This window comes from Lepus europaeus, chromosome 9, assembly GCF_033115175.1.
Source record: "Lepus europaeus isolate LE1 chromosome 9, mLepTim1.pri, whole genome shotgun sequence".
Classification (NCBI taxonomy): domain Eukaryota; kingdom Metazoa; phylum Chordata; class Mammalia; order Lagomorpha; family Leporidae; genus Lepus; species Lepus europaeus.
In genome coordinates, this window is record NC_084835.1 from 102311655 (window position 1) to 102330390 (window position 18736).

Here is an 18736-nt window from a genome sequence, read left to right on the forward strand (position 1 = left end):
TCCAGTCATCCCAATTCTGAGTATACATTCAAATCAGTAGGTTGAAGTAATATCTGCACTCTAAAGAAGACGTACCAGATTTGCACTGGGATATGCGTGTAAGTCATTAATGCTTTGGAAATGCACATCACTAGCATTCTCAAAAGTGGTTGGTCTATAAGAAATGCATGAATGAGAAGAGTCCTTACAACCATTCTTTCCTTTATTGCCTTCTACATTGCCACTCTGGCAAAGGGTATCAACAATGAGACTGATAGGAAATCTCACCAGAATTCTGCCTGATTTATCTCGTACTTTCCTTTGTGAGAAGCGGAAAGGTACCAAGGGCATTGTCCCCTGGTGCCCCTCCCTAATTCTTGCTGATCCAAAAGATTAGGAGCAGTGAGAAACAGTGACAATAATTACATGGCTTAAAAGAAGATATAACATCATAAGAAGTAGAAAAGACTTACTTTGGATAACCCTTGATTCATATAATCAAGAGCTACTGAATTGTACAGATTTTTTTCTTATCTTTAACTCCAGCTAAAACAATTTTCATTTTTTTCCTTGTACATCTCAAAACAACCAGACTTCAGTAGTACGGTAGCCTTTACTCATCTTTCATTGTAATTTACCCTAATCTAATAATCACAATATTTTCTAATTTGGGGACAGTTTTGAAATTAGTCATCACCATAATCCTTCTATTTACTTACCCATAGAATTTCGCAACATTCATAATCAAGGAGTGGCTTTGTATGCTTTTAAGAAGTAAAAATTAAATCCTTAACCTATGAGAAATCAAATTGAAATAATTTTAAATAAGTTGCTTGAAATAAGGAGGGCAGGAGCTTATACCTGCTCATAATTCTGGAGTTACTCCTACAGATGAGATTATATTCTCTGTGCCATTTATGAAGGGAGCACATATTTCCTTTTCTCAACCTATCATAAATTGTACAATTGAAATTGAATAGAAACTTGTCTGCAGTTTTCATAGTCCACATTTAATAAATACACAATTATTAACATAGCATAAACATAGGATTTCTTCACTTCTAACCCATAAATTCAGTAACAGTTTTGGAGTTGTGCTTGCAATACCAGCTTTCTTAGTATGAACGGAAAACAACGGCAGTATACTCTGGATACTAAACAAAACGAGGCTGAGCTTGTGAGTATGGTAAATACCTTTTCATTGTTTTCATGTCTAATTTGTTGCTAATGACCTCTGACATTTAACCCTTCAAGACAAGAAAGTTGCATTTGGTATGATATTTGTTATAACAGAATGAATGGAATCTTGGATGTTCTAAGTAATCATAAGGTTGAATGAATTGTTTAATATATAAAATAGTGCTTTCACATTACTTAAGGGCCATGTGTTACACTTTTGGTTTAAATTCTATTTCAGAAACCTATTGTAAGGTACAACTAGACAAAATGTTAGTAGATGATTTGAAATGTCATGTCTATAGCAAATATTAAAAATATTACTTTTGTTTTTATGTATTTGAGTCAAATGAAAATGTTTATGATAGTTTGTTCCTCAGTAACAGTGGCCTATTTATATGAACAAAATATCCCAAAGTGGGGGAACTTGTGCTTATAATGTGTTATTCTATCAACATACAAATACATATTTTAGGACCCTAATGACACAGTTGTAAAGGTCATGTTTCTCATTCAGATGAGTTCCTTCATTTTATACATGAGTAATTTAGAATATTAAGAGCCTACATAGCTGGTAGCCAAGTCAGAAACTGGATGCAGGTTTCTCATGTATAATCTTGTTATAAAAATTATTTTTCCAAAGTCTTGATTATATGCTTTTAGCAAAGAAAAATAAATTCTATGATTAACTTGAGGTTATAGACAAAATAAAACAAAGATAGGATTTGATATAAGAATTATTTTCCAACTTGAAGTTTGTATCTCTGGTCAGTTTGAGGATTCAGTAACTAGACTACAACAACTTCATTTATATCTGTTTCATATTCCATGAAAGCCTCAAAAAGTCCTTATTTAATTACATATGTCCATCGTCATATTTACTTCTCTTTTTGCCAATATATTAGCTATCATTTATGGTGTTTGCCTACAAGAACAAAAATATTTATGGATTTAGTACAATAAGTATAATAATAAGTTAATTATGCTAAACAGTAAGATGAACTTTTGAGATTATAAAGAAAAGGAAAGGAATGATAAGACCTTCCCATTTTTTAGTAACCTGACAACCTATAATCTGTGTTTGTCTCCCAAAACTACATGCAGATTTCCTTTGTACAAATATCAGATGAATGTTATGTGCTATTTTAGAACACTTGGAAAATATGGAAAAATGCATAGAATAAAAACACTCATCATCTTGTCCAGAGCAAATTCCTGCTAATATCCATCTGTGCAACATGTAATATAATTTTAGCCTTTGGGTTACTTTATTTTGCCATATGAAATTCTTAACTAATTACCAAAGCTTTTCTTCCAAAATGTCTGTAAGAATTTTAATTAGAATTTAGGGAATTGATAGATTATAATACTGAAATTTTTATGAGAATATTTATCCAAGTTCCCTTTTTGTTGTTCTGAAAAGTTGTATTGTTTTCTTTATACAAGTCCTATGACATTTGTATACTTTATTTTTTTAAATTTATTTTTATTTTTTTGACAGGCAGAGTAGACTGTGAGAGAGAGAGAGAGAGAGAGAGAGAGAGAAAGGTCTTCCTTTTTGCCGTTGGTTCACCCTCCAATGGCCGCCTACAAAAGCAATATACACACCCCATGCACACACACAAAACAACTGCTGTTATATGTTTGTTGATAATTTTATAACTTGCCAACTTAATGAATTATTGTTTTTTTTTGTTTGTTTTTGTTTTTGTTTTGACCGATAGAGTTAGACAGTAAGTGAAAGAGAGAAAGGTCTTCCTTCCATTGGTTCACTCCCCAAATGGCTGCTACAGCAGGAGCTATGCCGATCTGAAGCCAGGAGCCAGGTGCTTCTTCCTGGTCTCCCACGTGGGCAGGCACCCAAGCACTTGGGCCATCCTCCACTGCCTTCCCAGGCCACAGCAGAGAGCGGAACTGGAAGAGGAGCAACTGGGACTAGAACCCAGTGCCCATATGGGATGCTGGCGCTGCAGGTGGAGGATTAGCCTAGTGAGCCACAGCGCCAGCCCAAAGTTATTGTTTTCAATAGATAATATGGTTGATTCTTGGTTTCTGATGGTACACTATAGTATAATTTGCAATTAATGATAATTTTGTCTTCATATTTTCGTTGTTCATACGTACAATAACACTTCAAAATTAGTGAAAAACTGGACTTATAAGTTTATTTTGGTACAAAACCTTTTTGAAAACCATTCATAGCTTTTTCATCATAGACATTTTCCACAAGCATTTTGAATATAGCTTAGATGCATAGAATTCAAAATGTTCACACCAAAAGTATTTAAATTTCATTTCCATGATCTTTTGAAGTAGCCTGCTATTATCCAATAATGATTGTAGGGGAAATTCTTCACTTCTTCTGTGTGTAATAACTTATTTTTGTGCTGTATATAATGTTGGTCTTCCTTCTGAAGTAAACATTCTTTATAGGAATTATTCATTTACTTTTATTGAGATTTATTTTGTTTATTTGCTTTTGAATACTGAAATATGTTAAATGATACTTGGGTAACCATTAAGATGATGATTTTATTTTCCATATTGGATCATTTCATATGAAAATTATAATGTATAGTTCATATCATTAAACAATTATTACAGTTGCAAATTCTCCTAGAACTTGATTACTTCTTTGTTTTATATGTAGTGGATTTACATTGTTTTATATTCTTATGTTCCTGCATAAGATAAATGTTAATTATCCTTAATAATTGGATTTCTATTATTTATTTATTTACCTACTTATCTATCACTCCATTTCTCTTCAGTTACCCAGAAATCCGTACAGCTCAAATGGAGGGACACACTGTGGTTGCAGAGTGACAATCCAGCCACAATTGGTAAGGTTTGGGGACAGAACAGGGGAAAGGATGTCTTTCATTCTTTGAAATAATGGTGGAAATAGGACAGGCGGGTCTCCTCCATCAATCCCTCTGCAGGGCTTGAGTTGCTACTATATGATCTCTAACACTGGGACCCAAGATCCTTAGCAGTGTATCAGTACTGGATTCTATTTCTTTAAGATTCTTTCTACTCCACAACAGATCTAATTGCTTTTTTCTGTTTTGATATATTTTTCAAACTCAATTAAATTCCCTTGATTTATGTTTAATGGATAAAATGTATTTAATAAAAACTGTTCCAATTACAAACTTTCAACTTGTAATGTGAAAATTGAAATAACATAATGAGCAAAACAAAACCAAACCCTGACATTTTCCATTACCTAAATATGACCAATCTAAATGTTTTGATATGCCTTTCCATTATTTTTCTACCCACTTACACTAATTAGATAATTTAATTTATATCGAGATGTTAGTAGCTGGTAATAACTTAATGTAATATATTCCTGAGGCAATCTATTTATATTCAAAAATGAAGACTTCTTGTAGTATAAGAGGATAACAAAGGAGATATTTGTACTGAACATGCACACTCTTGTGCTTGTGTATGTGGGTGTGTGTATGAGAGAGAGAATTAGAGAGAGAGAGAGAGAGAGAGAGAGAGAGAATGAGAAAGAGAAGGAAACAGCTGAAAACTTTGTTTTAAATAATAGCATTTGAATTAATAAAAAGTGTTATTTTTATTGCAATTGAAATAAGTTACCTAAGTCACTACAATGGAATGTGATGAAATATCCACTTTTTATAAATCTTTGCAGGTTATGGAAAAACCGTGGTCACTCTTGAAAACATTTCTAGTGTGTCTGTTGGCCTGTCTAATCTCCACAACGCTTGTGGTTCTTGTAGTGTATTTTGTCCACTTCGGCAGGCCCACCAGCAACACCACCATCATCATTCAGCCAGACGGAAAGTCCAGTCAAGTGACTTTCACCCCTGCTTCTACCGCATCTGTTGCCTCCTCACCTCCACCTGGGTCTCAGACTACCCCACCTTCTACACCTGTGACCAGCCAGAGCTCCTCTACCACAGCAGCCCCATCTACCCTGGAGTCAACTACATCCACAACAGTGGACCACGAAGTTATCATTGACTATGACAAATGACATGTTTGCACACTCACCATGCTCAAGCCAGATCAATGCCCTCACCCTGAAGAAGGCACGCCCAAACGTCTCTCTTTCCTGCCCTGACATTCTAAAGAATTTGCCTTTGTGAGATATTGCCCGTTCTGCTCAGTACTTTGCTTGTTCCCCATAGGATGATGACTCAGTCTTGGGCATAGTAATGTTCAAATAATTGGAACAGAAAAAATTCAGTGGAGCCTGGGAAACTGATCAAAGCTAAGGCACACAGTATTCTCTTCCTCTATCCTGTCCAACCAACTTGTTCTCACTAATGAGGACTTCTCTTGATGAAGAGGCTGCCAGGTGGGCCCTGCTCTACTCAGCTCCCTCTGTGCTGGCCCTGAAGCCAGTAGTTACCATGAGGCTACTATGGATTCTCTCTCAGTCTCATGTATTTCACTATTTTTAGTATGCCAGTAGGGAAAGAAACAAATGTTCAATTTAAGCAATTAAATAGCATGATTTATTCTCATACTTTCTAATCATTATAGAATGTTTCCCTCTATCAGAGAATTCAGAAACAGAAAGCCAGTATGGGTAGAAATATTCAAGGGAGATTTCAAAGAAGGTTTACTAGAATCCACATATCCTGTTTATACCTTCTGATTCTCTTGTCTACCCCATTAGAGGTCCAACACAGGTTATAAATGCATTGTTTTGTTATTCAAGATTTCCCAGAGCAAAAGATATTGTGTTCTGTAGAGTACTAGATTGGCTTGCTACAGTCAGTACCAGGCCACTTAACGTAGACCTTGAAGTCCTGCTAAGTAATTAGGCTTTGCAAAAGAAAGATGAGCAATGAGTTCATTCTTTAAATAGTTGTTATTTGTGGGCAGCTAATCTTATTTCTTAGACATTGGTAAATGGAAAAAATTGAGTCTTAGAAGAATAATTCTCTAGATCACTATTATAGCAGAATTTAAGAAAGATGAGAAGTATCATATAAGTTCCAGAAATCTCATTAAGCTTTAGATACGATTAGTAAAGCTCTAGATAAGAATTAATAAAGCACAGTGGCATAAGAGTATGTACATTTTTCTTGAGCCATTTTAAAACAATTTATTTTTACTGTGCCATATACGTACTAATGAGGAAGAAAGATTGCATTCTCTATGTTCAAATCTACTTCCTTATATAGGTTAAATGTTTTATCATAATATGAGTAAACAGAAGTTTTATTAAAAGGTCCTAAATGTATTCCTATTAAAGAGGCATTTTGTGTTCGAGAAGCTATCCCAGGTAACCGGATGCTGTGGTAAGAGCTGTTCCCATCTCTTACTTTCAGCTGTCAGGCAGCATGCAGGAGGGTAATGCAGAAGCTGACTGTCAGAGGAGCATCAGGTCCCAACAATCCATCTTCAAGGTTAAATGCTGGGTTGCAGGAGACTGTAATTAAGCTTATCTGAGATGATCAGGCTTCCTGCGTTTTATTAAACGGGAATGTGAAATCACTCTTGAATCCTCTTTGCTTTCACTTTAGGGTTTATGCTCTAATAAAATAATACAATAGTTGACAGAGTTGTGGAAAATGTCTTCCAAGTTAGAAACTCATAACTTGAATGAACATTTTACAAACTATTATGAAAATTCTAAGTGACATGCACGTATTCAGTAAATAACTACCCAGTTCTAATGCTTTATTCAGTAAATATTAAAACCATTATAAAAAAACCATTATATTCTAGCATTTATTATTACAATGTTTTTTGCTGAACCTGAATGGAAATAATATGTCTTATATTTGTATTGAAAATATCTTTTATGGGCACTGTTTTGAGTCATCATTTGTTTTTAAATACAAGTAGCTTTGTTTCAGATATTCAATTTTTGTATACATCTCCATCAAATAAAAGTGTAATTCCTGTCTTTACAAGCTTTATTGAAAAAAAGTTCTATTAGGCATTTGTTTCCAAAATGGATCAATTTTGATACAATGAAAATCTGCTGTAACAGGTACTCCTGGTCTACAATGATGTTCACAAATATTTTAGGTAAAACCTCTTACCTGGTATATTATCTAAGTCACTCACTTTGATACTGCATATTTTCAAAAGATTTTTAAACCATTTGTATTTTGTAACAAGTTATAATTTGTGGACTTTCACCTGCTTAGTCTTCAAGTTTTTCAATAACTTCCAAACATTTCATTAATTACCATTGTAGTGAGAGACATTCCCCATTGTGTCATTCTCATTTTGTCACATCTCTTGCTGACTTTGCCATAGCATCATGAGGCCATTTACCAAATATTGCAGTAGTTTTCCTTTGTCATTAAAAATGATCACCATCATAAACCATTTATTCTTAAAGCCACTTGCAACTTTTATCATTTTCCCGCCATTTTGAATATTTTAATTACTTCCTCTCTTTGCATTTGCATCAAATAAATACACTTTCCTCATCCTATTGCTCTTATGCTAATAAATAAGACGAGTTTTTAAATGCTTATAAGGAGAAACGAAAATGACTGTGTACAACAGCTCGTATCTGACTTTCCTTAGCAGAAAAGTGCCCTGAAGTGTAGTTTGGATTGCAGAGATTCTCTTAAGCATAGATTATTATGTATCTGTTGTATTTCGTTCTACACTTTCATCTGTATTAAACAGAAAACATAAGTTTACTTTTTCCATAGAACAAGAAACTCCAAACCATTGCTTACTCCTTACTGTGCCCAGGACACTTGTTTCAGTTAAGAAATAATCAGCTGTAATTCAGATGTTTCTAAATGATAGTGAAGTTGTAAAAGTTATGGAAAAAATAATCACACAGAAGCTTCTCTCACATTCACGTTCAAAGACTGAAGGTGGCTGTCACTTGGTTGGAGAAAGTAATTTCACAATTGTCACAATCCTGGATTTCTTTATCTTATTGCACCACAAACCCTGACATGGTTTCTTTTTTATGGTTCGAAACTGCTGCAGAAGTTCCAGTCATTATGTCTGTATTCCAGTCAGCAGAAAGGAAGAGGGCAAAGGGCTTGATCCTTTGCTTTAAAACTACTTCTCAGAAGTTGCATGTAACAAACCCCGATGTAAACCATTGCTAGGCATTAGTCAAACAGCCACACCTCACTGCAAGAAAAGCTGGGAGTTCTTCTGGATGTGTCCAGAGTTCTATTTATGGGGAAGGCATGGAAAATTTATACTAGGGGACAATCAAGGGTTCTTGCCTTGATAATTATATCCAAAACATTTTCAAAGAAGAAATAAGCATTTCACTCCAAATTTCTAATCCCTTCATGAGCCCCAGGTCCTCTTTAAAACTCTTTTATAAACATGCTGGCAGTTGCAAAATCCTGACAGTGTCTAATAATCATGAGTCAATCATAGTGTCCAAGTGAGCTGGCACTTGAGGTGCCTCAGCTGCCAATCTCACTGGCTGTGGATTCGTGTCTCCAGGAGATTCACCTGGCGCAGGTGAGCATCGAGGGCCACTCCCAGGAGTGGATTATGCCTTCTGCTTTTGTGTATCCCCACAGAGCTCAGCCCTCAGCCTGGCAGGAAGAAAGGACAAAGCAAGCCTTTTGTGTCATCAAGGCATCAGGAACATCACAGAAGCGTCACACAGGAAGATCTCAGAGTCTATCCAGCCCAATAGTTGCATTTTAGATGAAGGGAATAGAACAACTTTTGGCAAGGCCTGGGTATATAAAACATAGCATAAAGTTCTTTAATCCTGGCTGATTCTGAGGCCAGAGTGTTGGTAGAACAGGCGGGACTCGAACCAGTGTCCATATGGGATGCTGGCACCGCAGACGGGGATTAACCTACTGCGCCACAGTGCCAGCTCCTAAGTTTGTTTTTTTTTTAAAGTATGTGTAAAAAGATCTTGCAATGATTATCAGTAAAGTGTGGGTGGGAGATCTTTTCTCTTGCAAGAGAAGCATAGTAACAGTATCATGCACTAAGTGCTTACCAAGTGCCTGTAGTTGTCAAGTATCATTAAGGTTTTCTTTTTTTTTCACTTTTTTTTCAACTTTTATTTAATAAATATAAATTTTCAAAGTACAACTTTCGAATTATATTGGCTTTCCCCCCCATAACCTCCCTCCCACCCGCAACCATCCTATCTCCCACTCCCTCTCCCATCCATTAAGGTTTTCATTTTAAATGCCAGGGCTGTAATTTTACCTTAGGTCTCCTCCACAACAAAATTGTGGGAAAGATGAAATTTGTTTTCAGTGCTACTTCACCTTTCTAAAATCCCTTTTCCTTTTGATTCCACTCTACTAGATGTGCCGCTGTTCTAACCTGACGCATTTTCTCCCTGAGACATCTCTCCTTGGATGGGGCTAGAGTGGTTTGCCATGGCAGCAAGTGATGCTGTGGGCCAAGTCTGACATCAAGGTGACCTCCTCTAGGAGCCCATTATCTCTGGTCTTTTGAGTAGACTAAGACAAGCCTAATACATTTGAATGTAAAATAGATTTTCAAGGTTTTCACTGGTTTGCAAAATATTTTCCCAGGAAAATATTAGAGTTATCCCTGTACCCTGAGATTGTCTGCTTCTCTTTAGGTCACTATATACTGAATCTCTTTAAGGAAGAAATCATTATTTATGATTCTGCCTAATACACAGTTTGAATTGACCTCTTGGTCATTTCTCACCACCCGCAACCCATATTGATCTCCTACCCTCCATGTCTCCTGGCTAAGTCAACATTGCTTTTTAGGAGGAGAGGTGTCCTTGTTCTCCTTATGTGACATCTACCAGCAGGTTATTAATCTCTATTTTATCAATCTAATGAATAAGAGATTTCAAAGGAAGACTTTTTCAAGCAGTAACTGGACTATGGGAGGTTAGCAGGTGAAGAAGCAACTACAGCATTGATGAACTGGAGTAAATTAGTAACGAAAGAGTCACAACACTCTGGGGCAGAGCATGGCCATGGTGGCCTCCATGAAGCCTTGGAATCCCACAAGAACAGTCATCTGGGACTTTGTCCATCACTCTATACTTTTGCTAATTTCCCATAAACTTCTAAAACGTTAAGAATACAGAAGAAATGGGGACTAAAACATGGATTGGGAGATGTTATTTGTTACCTTGCTCTGGTTGGTGAGTCCTCAACAATAAGCAGTGGAGACTGGAACACAACCACAGCCTGTTTATTTAGATGTGTTAATTTTCCTCCATGAAATTCTTATCAGTGGCTCTGATACAGACTATCATTTCAAGCTCGGCAGCCTACATATAAGGGTTCTTCATGGTTCAGCCTACATTTAAGGGTTCTTCTGCAGAAAATTGAATTAAATATATTTTATTTGGGTCCAAAAAAGTTGAAATCCATGGATAGTTTTTTCTTAATAACTGTTTTCTGTAAGTTTTTTGAACAACTCTATTACTTCTTGAGGTAGAAGTGATATTCTTACTGAAGGGTTTATAAAACAAAGATTCTCCTGTTTGATTCTCAACCTTCTGGAATTTGCAGAACTATATGATGAAGACAGAAGTTAGTTCCTAAACCCCAGTGAAGCATCTCCTTATTGCAGCCAGTACCTTTGAATTAAAAATAAATATTCAATAAACATTTTTGACAGATGAATATGTCCAATACCTGCCCCTTGCCTTCAATCAGGAGGCATGTTTTGGAGTCCACTGAAGATGCTGTAGGAACCATATGAGGGCATTTTCAATTTACTACATTAAGAAATATGTATACTAGGCTAGCAAGAATATTTTACATAAGAAGTTTATCCAGCCTGGCCTAATGCCTCATTACAGCTCATTTCCTTTTAGGTAATTAGTTTCACTTCTCATTAAACATCTATCATTCATGCATTCAAATATCATTTCTTTGCTTCACTCAAGTTGCATTAACAAATACAAAGGTGGAATGTGTGGTTTTCTAAATCGTATGATCTTAGAAAGCCCTGTAAGCCCTAAAATATTCCCCTCTGAAGACACTAACTTTAATGAAATTATGTTTTATGAAAACTAGGTCAAAGCTTGTCTTTGAGTTTATTTCCTAACCAAAAAGACAAAAGCAGAGAGTTACTGAGAGCTCTGGGGTCAGCAGCTGGTGAGAGAGATTGGGCAGCTAAGTCAGAGTTCTATAGCCTAGAGCCTAGGAAAAGGAGAGGCCCTAGCTTTGAATTTACATCAAGTTATTTGAGTAGGAAAGAGGGAATCAAAACAGATCAGTGCTAGTATAGGACTTATAAAGAGAGCAGGGCAAAGCAGAAAACCAAACTAGAATGCAAGAGGCATTATGCTTTCAGAATAAGTAAGCAGGTTATCAGGAGGTCTAGCTTCATAATAAAGAATTAGTGGAGGCCGGCACCGTGGCTCACTAGGCTAATCCTCCACCTTGTGGCGCCGGCACTCCGGGTTCTAGTCCCTGTCGGGGCGCCGGTTCTGTCCCGGCTGCCCCTCTTCCAGGCCAGCTCTCTGCTGTGGCCAGGGAGTGCAGTGGAGGATGGCCCAAGTCCTTGGGCTCTGCACCCTATGGGAGACCAGGAGAAGCACCTGGCTCCTGGCTTCAGATCAGCGCGGTGCGCTGGCCGCAGCGCGCCTACTGCGGCGGCCATTGGAGGGTGAACCAACGGCAACAGGAAGACCTTTCTCTCTGTCTCTCTCTCTCACTGTCCACTCTGCCTGTCAAAAAATAAAAAATAAAAAATAAAAAAAAAGAATTAGTGGAATTTTCCCCTTTAAGTTGGTGGTTAACAAAGCAGTGGATCTCCTTATCAACAGCACTGCTGACTTCTAAAACTTGCAAGAAATGCCACTACTGGGGTTCCATCCTAGACCCTCTAAATCAGGATGTCTGTTTTTCCATGTGCTCCTCCTGATTCTGGTGCCTTCTGCTCCACATCACCCAGAGGAGTCAATAACCCATGGGCTTCAGCCCTTGTCTTCTTAAAAATATCCTCCTTCCTGAAAGTAGACCAAATTTTACATTTTTCCTACCTAGTTTCCAATCAGTTCTCAAATGTTAGAAGTCAACTTTGTAGAAAAAGAGAGTTCTTAGCTTCCAGAATCCATTGACCCATCAGTGCTGATTATAGTTTCAATTACTTCTGTTAAGGAGGCTCAGAATTACAGAACACCTAGGAAAGAATGTTCAGGTTACAATAGAGAGAGGCAAGGGGACTAGAGCAAGAATTCTGATCAATTATTGGACAAATATAGTTGGGAGGTGGGAGATTGACTTATTGGTAATGTAGGTCAAGAACTGCCTGATGGAGTTTATTATTTTTAAATTTTTTTTATTTAGTGAATATAAATTTCCAAAGAATAGTATATGGATTACAATTGCTCCATCCCCCATAATTTCCCTCCCACTCGCACCCCTCCCATCTCCCGCTCCCTCCCCCATTCCATTCACATCAAGATTCATTTTCAATTATCTTTATATTCAGAAGATTGATTTAGTATATATTAAGTAAAGATTGAATCAGTTTGCACCCACACAGAAACACAAAGTGTAAAAATACTGTTTCAGTACTAGTTATAGCATTACTTCACATTAAGGACAGATCCCACATGAGAAGTAAGTACACAGTGACTCCTGTTGTTGACTTAACAATTTGACACTCTTGTTTATGGTGTCAGTAATCTCCCTAGGCTCAAGTCATGAGTTGCCAGGGCTATGGAAGCCTTTTGAGTTTGCAGACTTCGATCTTATTCCGACAGGGTCATAGTCAGAGTGGAAGTTCTCTCCTCCCTTCAGAGAGAGGTACCTCCTTCTTTGATGGCCCCGTTCTTTCCACTGGGATCTCACTCGCAGAGACCTTTCATTTAGGTCTTCTTTTTTTTTTTTTTCCAGAGTGTCTTGGCTTTCCATGCCTAAAATACTCTCATGGGCTCTTGAGCCAGATCTGAATGCCTTAAGGGCTGATTCTGAGGCCAGAGTGCTGTTTAGGACATCTGCCACTCTATGAGTCTGCTGTGTTTCCTGCTTCCCATGATGGATTGTTCTCTCCCTTTTTGATTCTATCAGTTAGTATTAGCAGACATTAGTTTTGTTTGTGTGATCCCTTTGACTCTTAGACCTATCAGTATGATCAATTGTGAACTGAAATTGATCACTTGGACTAGTGAGATGGCATTGGTACATGCCACCTTGCTGTTTATTATTTTTTACAAACTTTTATGAAATAGATAAATCATTATCTTATTCATAAAATCCATTTTCTACAAAAGCAGTTTTTATTCATTATTTACTCTACAAAACTGAAAATAGTAAACACTTAAAGATTTGAATATGGTAGAGTTATAGGCAAGGTATCTCCAAGCAATATAGATATTCTGTGACCAAAAAATATTCTCTGCAAGGGCAAATGGCAAAAGAGCTAAAGGAAGGACAATGATGACTCTATGCTCCTTGAACTCACAGGTTGATGACATCATTTGGATTTGAGTTAAAGCTATTTTACATTTTCTTACTATTTAGTTGACCAAGAAAACTGCCTGTTGCCAGGGCAAAAACAAAGCAAAGGAGGAGCTGGGTTAAGTCATCCAAGTGCCAGTAGGTCAGTATGCACCATTAAACACAAGGAATTCCAAGTCCTTCTCATGGCTTGTAACTCCTTCAAATGCCTCATGTCCCTCTTCAGCTTGGCCACCCATCCTCTCTCTCTCTCTCTCTCTTTTTTTTTTTTGGACAGGCAGAGTGGACAGTGAGAGAGAGAGACAGAGAGAAAGGTCTTCCTTTACCGTTGGTTCACCCTCCAATGGCCGCTGCAGCCTGCACACCGCGCTGATCTGAAGGCAGGAGCCAGGTGCTTCTCCTGGTCTCCCATGGGGTGCCGGGCCCAAGCACTTGGGCCATCCTCCACTGCACTACCTGGCCACAGCAGAGAGCTGGCCTGGAAGAGGGGCAACCGGGACAGAATCCGGCGCCCCGACAGGGACTAGAACCTGGTGTGCCGGCGCCTGAGCCGCAGCGCCGGCTTCCTGTCCTCTTGTTCACTATCAGTTGCCATATTTGCATTCCTCCGATATTTTGAGCACTCAAAACTCTTTCTCACCTCATGGCCTCAGTGCTTGATTGCTCCCTTGGAGGGAACTCTCTTTCCCTATTCTACTTACACCTGACTAGTTCCTACTTACTCTTCAATAAGATCTCTCCAGACCCTACAATACAAACCACATCATTTCATTATTTTATTTTACAATACCCTGATCTGTACAATTATAGCACTTGGCACACTTTGTAATTTTAAATTCGCTTGTGTAACTACTATTTAAAGTTTATATTCCACTTAGATTGTCAGTTTTGTGAAGATTACTTATTTCCATGCCCTATTAAGAATATTAGTTATTTTAACCTATTGTTATTGATTAATTGCACAGATAATCAGTATGCATGTTCACAAGTCCATGTCAACTCTGGCTTCCTTAGTGCCTCCCAAACTGACTAAAAGATCAGTGAGCAGCCTAATAATAAAACCTGTGTATTCTGGTAAAATCTCTCCATTCAATTCTTCATGGCTAAAAATTAGGGTGGATGGGAAATATTTATAGATTGATTAAGTGAAATATTTTTTTCAAAAGACAGTATGGAAAGGTATTTTGAAGAATGTTATGGTTTTATCTTTTTATAAAGATTTATTTATTTATTTGAAAGTAGAGTTGCACAGAGACAGAAGGAGAGGCAGAGAGAAAGAGAGGTCTTCCATCTTCTGGTTCACTCCCCAATTGGCTGCAATGGTCAGAGATGTGGCAGTCCAAAGCCAGGAGCCAGGAGCTTATTCTGGGTCTCCCATGCAGGTGCAGCGGCCCAAGGACTTGGGCCATTTTCCACTGCTTTCCCAGGCCATAGCAGAGAGCTGGATTGGAAGTGGAGCAGCCAAGTCTCGAACCGGCACCCACATGGGATACCGGCACCACAGGCGGTGGCTTTACCTGTTACTTCATTGTGCAGGCCCCTGGTTGCATCATTTTTAAGAATTTATTTATTTGAGAGGCAGAGACATAGAAAGAGAGACAGAGACAGAGACAGAGACAGAGAGACAGAAAGAAAGAACATTGTAATCCACTAGTTCACACCTCAAATGCCCAAAATAAAGAAGGTTGAGCTGAGCTTAAACCAAGAGTCAGGAACTCAATTCAAGTTTTCCACAGGTGGCAGAAACCTAATCACCTGAGCTATCATCACTGCATTCCCATTAGCAGGAAGCTGGAGTCAGTAGCTGAAGCATAATGTGAAGCCCACTCATTACTATAGGAGATGCAAATGTCTTAACTGGAGTGTTAAATGCTGGGCTAAATGTCTGTTCATTTTAAAATTTTTAATTGACAGATGGTGATTGTGCATATTGGTGGGGTACAGAGTGACATTTTGATACATGTGTTAATTTGTAATGATTAGTTTAGGTAATTGGCATATCCATCATCTTAGGCATTTGTCATTTCATATGTTGAGAATAGTAAAAACACTCTCTATTAGCCATTTTGAAATTTACAATTAATTGTTATCTTTCATGGTTATCCTACTGTGCTATCAAATATTAAAATTTTGTACTCCTATCCAACTACACTCTCCCTTCCAAGGTTCTGGGAAATACTATTCTACTCTATTTCTATGAGGTCAACTTTTTACTAACCACATGCAAATAAAAATATGTGGAATTTTTCATTCTGTGTCTGACTTATAAAACACTTAACAAAAATCCTCCAGTTTCATCAACCTTGTTGCAAGTGACAGAATTTCATTTTTTATGGCCAAATAATATTCCATTGTACATATAAGAAGGATCTTCAAAAAACTCATGGAGAGTGACTATTATGACAAATCTATGCATGAATTTAAAACTTTTTGATCAAAATTTTCTGCTGAAAAAATTTAATTAAAAATTAAGTTTTATTTTGGTGCCAAACATTATTTGAAATCTCTGAATAGGGTTTTTTTTTTTAAAGATTTATTTATTTATTTGAAAGGCAGAGTTACACAGAGAGTGGAGAGGCAGAGAGAGAGAGAGAGAGAGAGAGAGAGAGAGAGAGAGAGAGAGAGAAAGAGACTCCCCAATTGGCTGCAACGGCTAGAGATGCGCTGATCCAAAGCCAGGAGACAGGAGCTTCCTCTGGGTCTCCCATGTGGGTGCAGGGGCCCAAGGACTTGGGCCATCTTCTACTGTTTTCCCAGGCCATAATAGAGAGCTGGATTGGAAGAGGAGCAGCTGGGTCTCGAATCGGCACGCATATGGGATGCCGGTGCTTCAGATCAGGGTGTTAACCAGCTGCGCCACAGTGCTGGTCCCCTAAATAGGGTTTTTTAATACATATTTTCTTTTTTTTAAATGCAGAGTTTGAGAGACACCTACGAGCAACATACACACACACATACACACACAGATCTTCTATCTGCTTGTTCACTTCCCCAAATAGCTGCAACAACCAGTCTGGACCAGGCTAAAACAAGGATCCAAAAGCTTCATCTGGGTCTCTCACATGGGTGGCAGGGACCTAAACAGTTGGATCATCTTCCACTGCTTTTTCAGGTCTGTAGAAAGGAACTGGATTGGAATGGAGCAGCTAACACATGAACCAGCACCCATATTGTTTGCTGGCATTGCATGTGGTGGCTTTATCCACTAGGCTAATTCATTGCCCCTACAGGAGAATGTTTTGTTGTTGTTGCAGTTTTTTTTTTTTTTTTTTGACAGGCAGAGTGGACAGTGAGAGAGAGAGAGAGAGAGAGAGAGAGAGAGAGAAAGGTCTTCCTTTGCCGTTGGTTCATCCTCCAATGGCCGCTGCGGCCGGCGCACCGCGCTGATCGGAAGCCAGGAGCCAGGTGCTTCTCCTGGTCTCCCATGGGGTGCAGGGCCCAAGCACCTGGGCCATCCTCCACTGCACTCCCGGGCCACAGCAGAGAGCTGGCCTGGAAGAGGGGCAACCGGGACAGAATCCGGCGCCCCGACTGGGAATAGAACCCAGTGTGCTGGCGCTGCAGGTGAAGGATTAGCCTATTGAGCCATGGCGCCGGCCAGGAGAATGTTTTAAAAATTTATTCATCTTGTTTATTTGAAAGAGAGCAGGAGAGAGAGAGAGAGAGAGAGAGAGAGAGAGAGAGAGAGAGAGAGAGGAGAGCACTTCAATTTGCTCTCCAAAAGCTCCCAAACAACAGGAGCTTGGCCAGATAGAAGCTAGTCACCAGGAACTCAGTCTCAGTCGTCTATGTAAGTGGCAGGGACCCAACCAATTAAGCTATCGTCTACTGACTCCCAGGGTGCACATTAGCAGGAAGCTGGAATTGGAAGCAGAGCTAGCACTCAAACTCAGGTACTCCAATATGGGTTGTGGGCATCATAGGTGGTGTCTTAATTGCTGTGCCAAAAGCTCACCTCTGATTTGCTGGAAATTTTAAATGCTGAAAAGATAAATCTCTTGCATTTCTAGACATATATGAATGAAGACTTTAATTATGCCATGTCATATAAAGTGAAATTGAATTTGCTTGGAGTTCTGGTGTTCAGAGAAGCAGGTTTGTTCATTCAGGCACTCAGTCATTTAACAGATATTTATGGGTGATATAATTTTTTTATGTTCAGGCATCATAGAACCTAAAACAATGGTTGCCCTCAACTTTTTAACCAGAAATAGCAAATTATCATGGTTGCTCACCCACAGCCACTTCTAAGAATTGCTCTGCTCAGAGCACCAGTTATATATATATATATATATATATATATATATATATATATATATATATATATATATATTTGAAGACTTTACATTTTGTCCTATAGTGTCATTCTCCTTACCATGACTCCCCCTTCTAGCTACTTCCTACAGGGGTATGCTCCTCAGCTAGTACACTGACTACTTGGCAATTTGCACAGTGTTTTTAAAATTTTTTTATTTACATAAGGTGAACAAATTTCATGTATTTCATATATGGATTTAAGAGCATAATGATACTTCCCATCCTATCTCCCCTCCAACCCTTGCTCTCTCCCTCACTCCTCCTTCCTTTTCTAAATTCTTCTTTTGATTTTTACCATGACATACTTTCAGTTTATTTTATAGTCACAAATTTAACCCTCAACCAAATAAAGAATTCAACAAATAGTAAGTAAAAAAACAAAACAAAACAAAACAAAAAACACTGTCCCTCAAGAGTATAGACAAGGGCTGTAAACAATCATCAAATCTCAAAATGTTGACTTCACTCTCATACATTGCATTTTTTGTGCTCTGTATGTTAATTACCAAAAATCAGGAAAAATATACTGTATTTGTCTTTTTGAGACTGGCTTATTTCACTAGCAAAATGGCTTCCAGTTGCATCCATTTTGTTGCAAAAGACAGGATTTCATTTTTAATGGCTGAGTAATGTTCCATAGTGTATATATATATACCACGTTTTCTTTATCCAGTCATCAGTTGATGGACATCTGAGTTGATTCTATAAGTTAGCTATTGTGAATTGAGTTGCTGTGAACATGGGGTACAGAACTCTTTCGTATGCTGATTTCATTTCCTTTGGGTAAATTCCCAGAAGAGGGGTGGTTGTTTCATATGGCAGATCTTTTTTCAGAATTCTGAGGAATCTCCATACTCTCTTCCAGTATGGAGTATACTAGTGTACTACATTCCCAC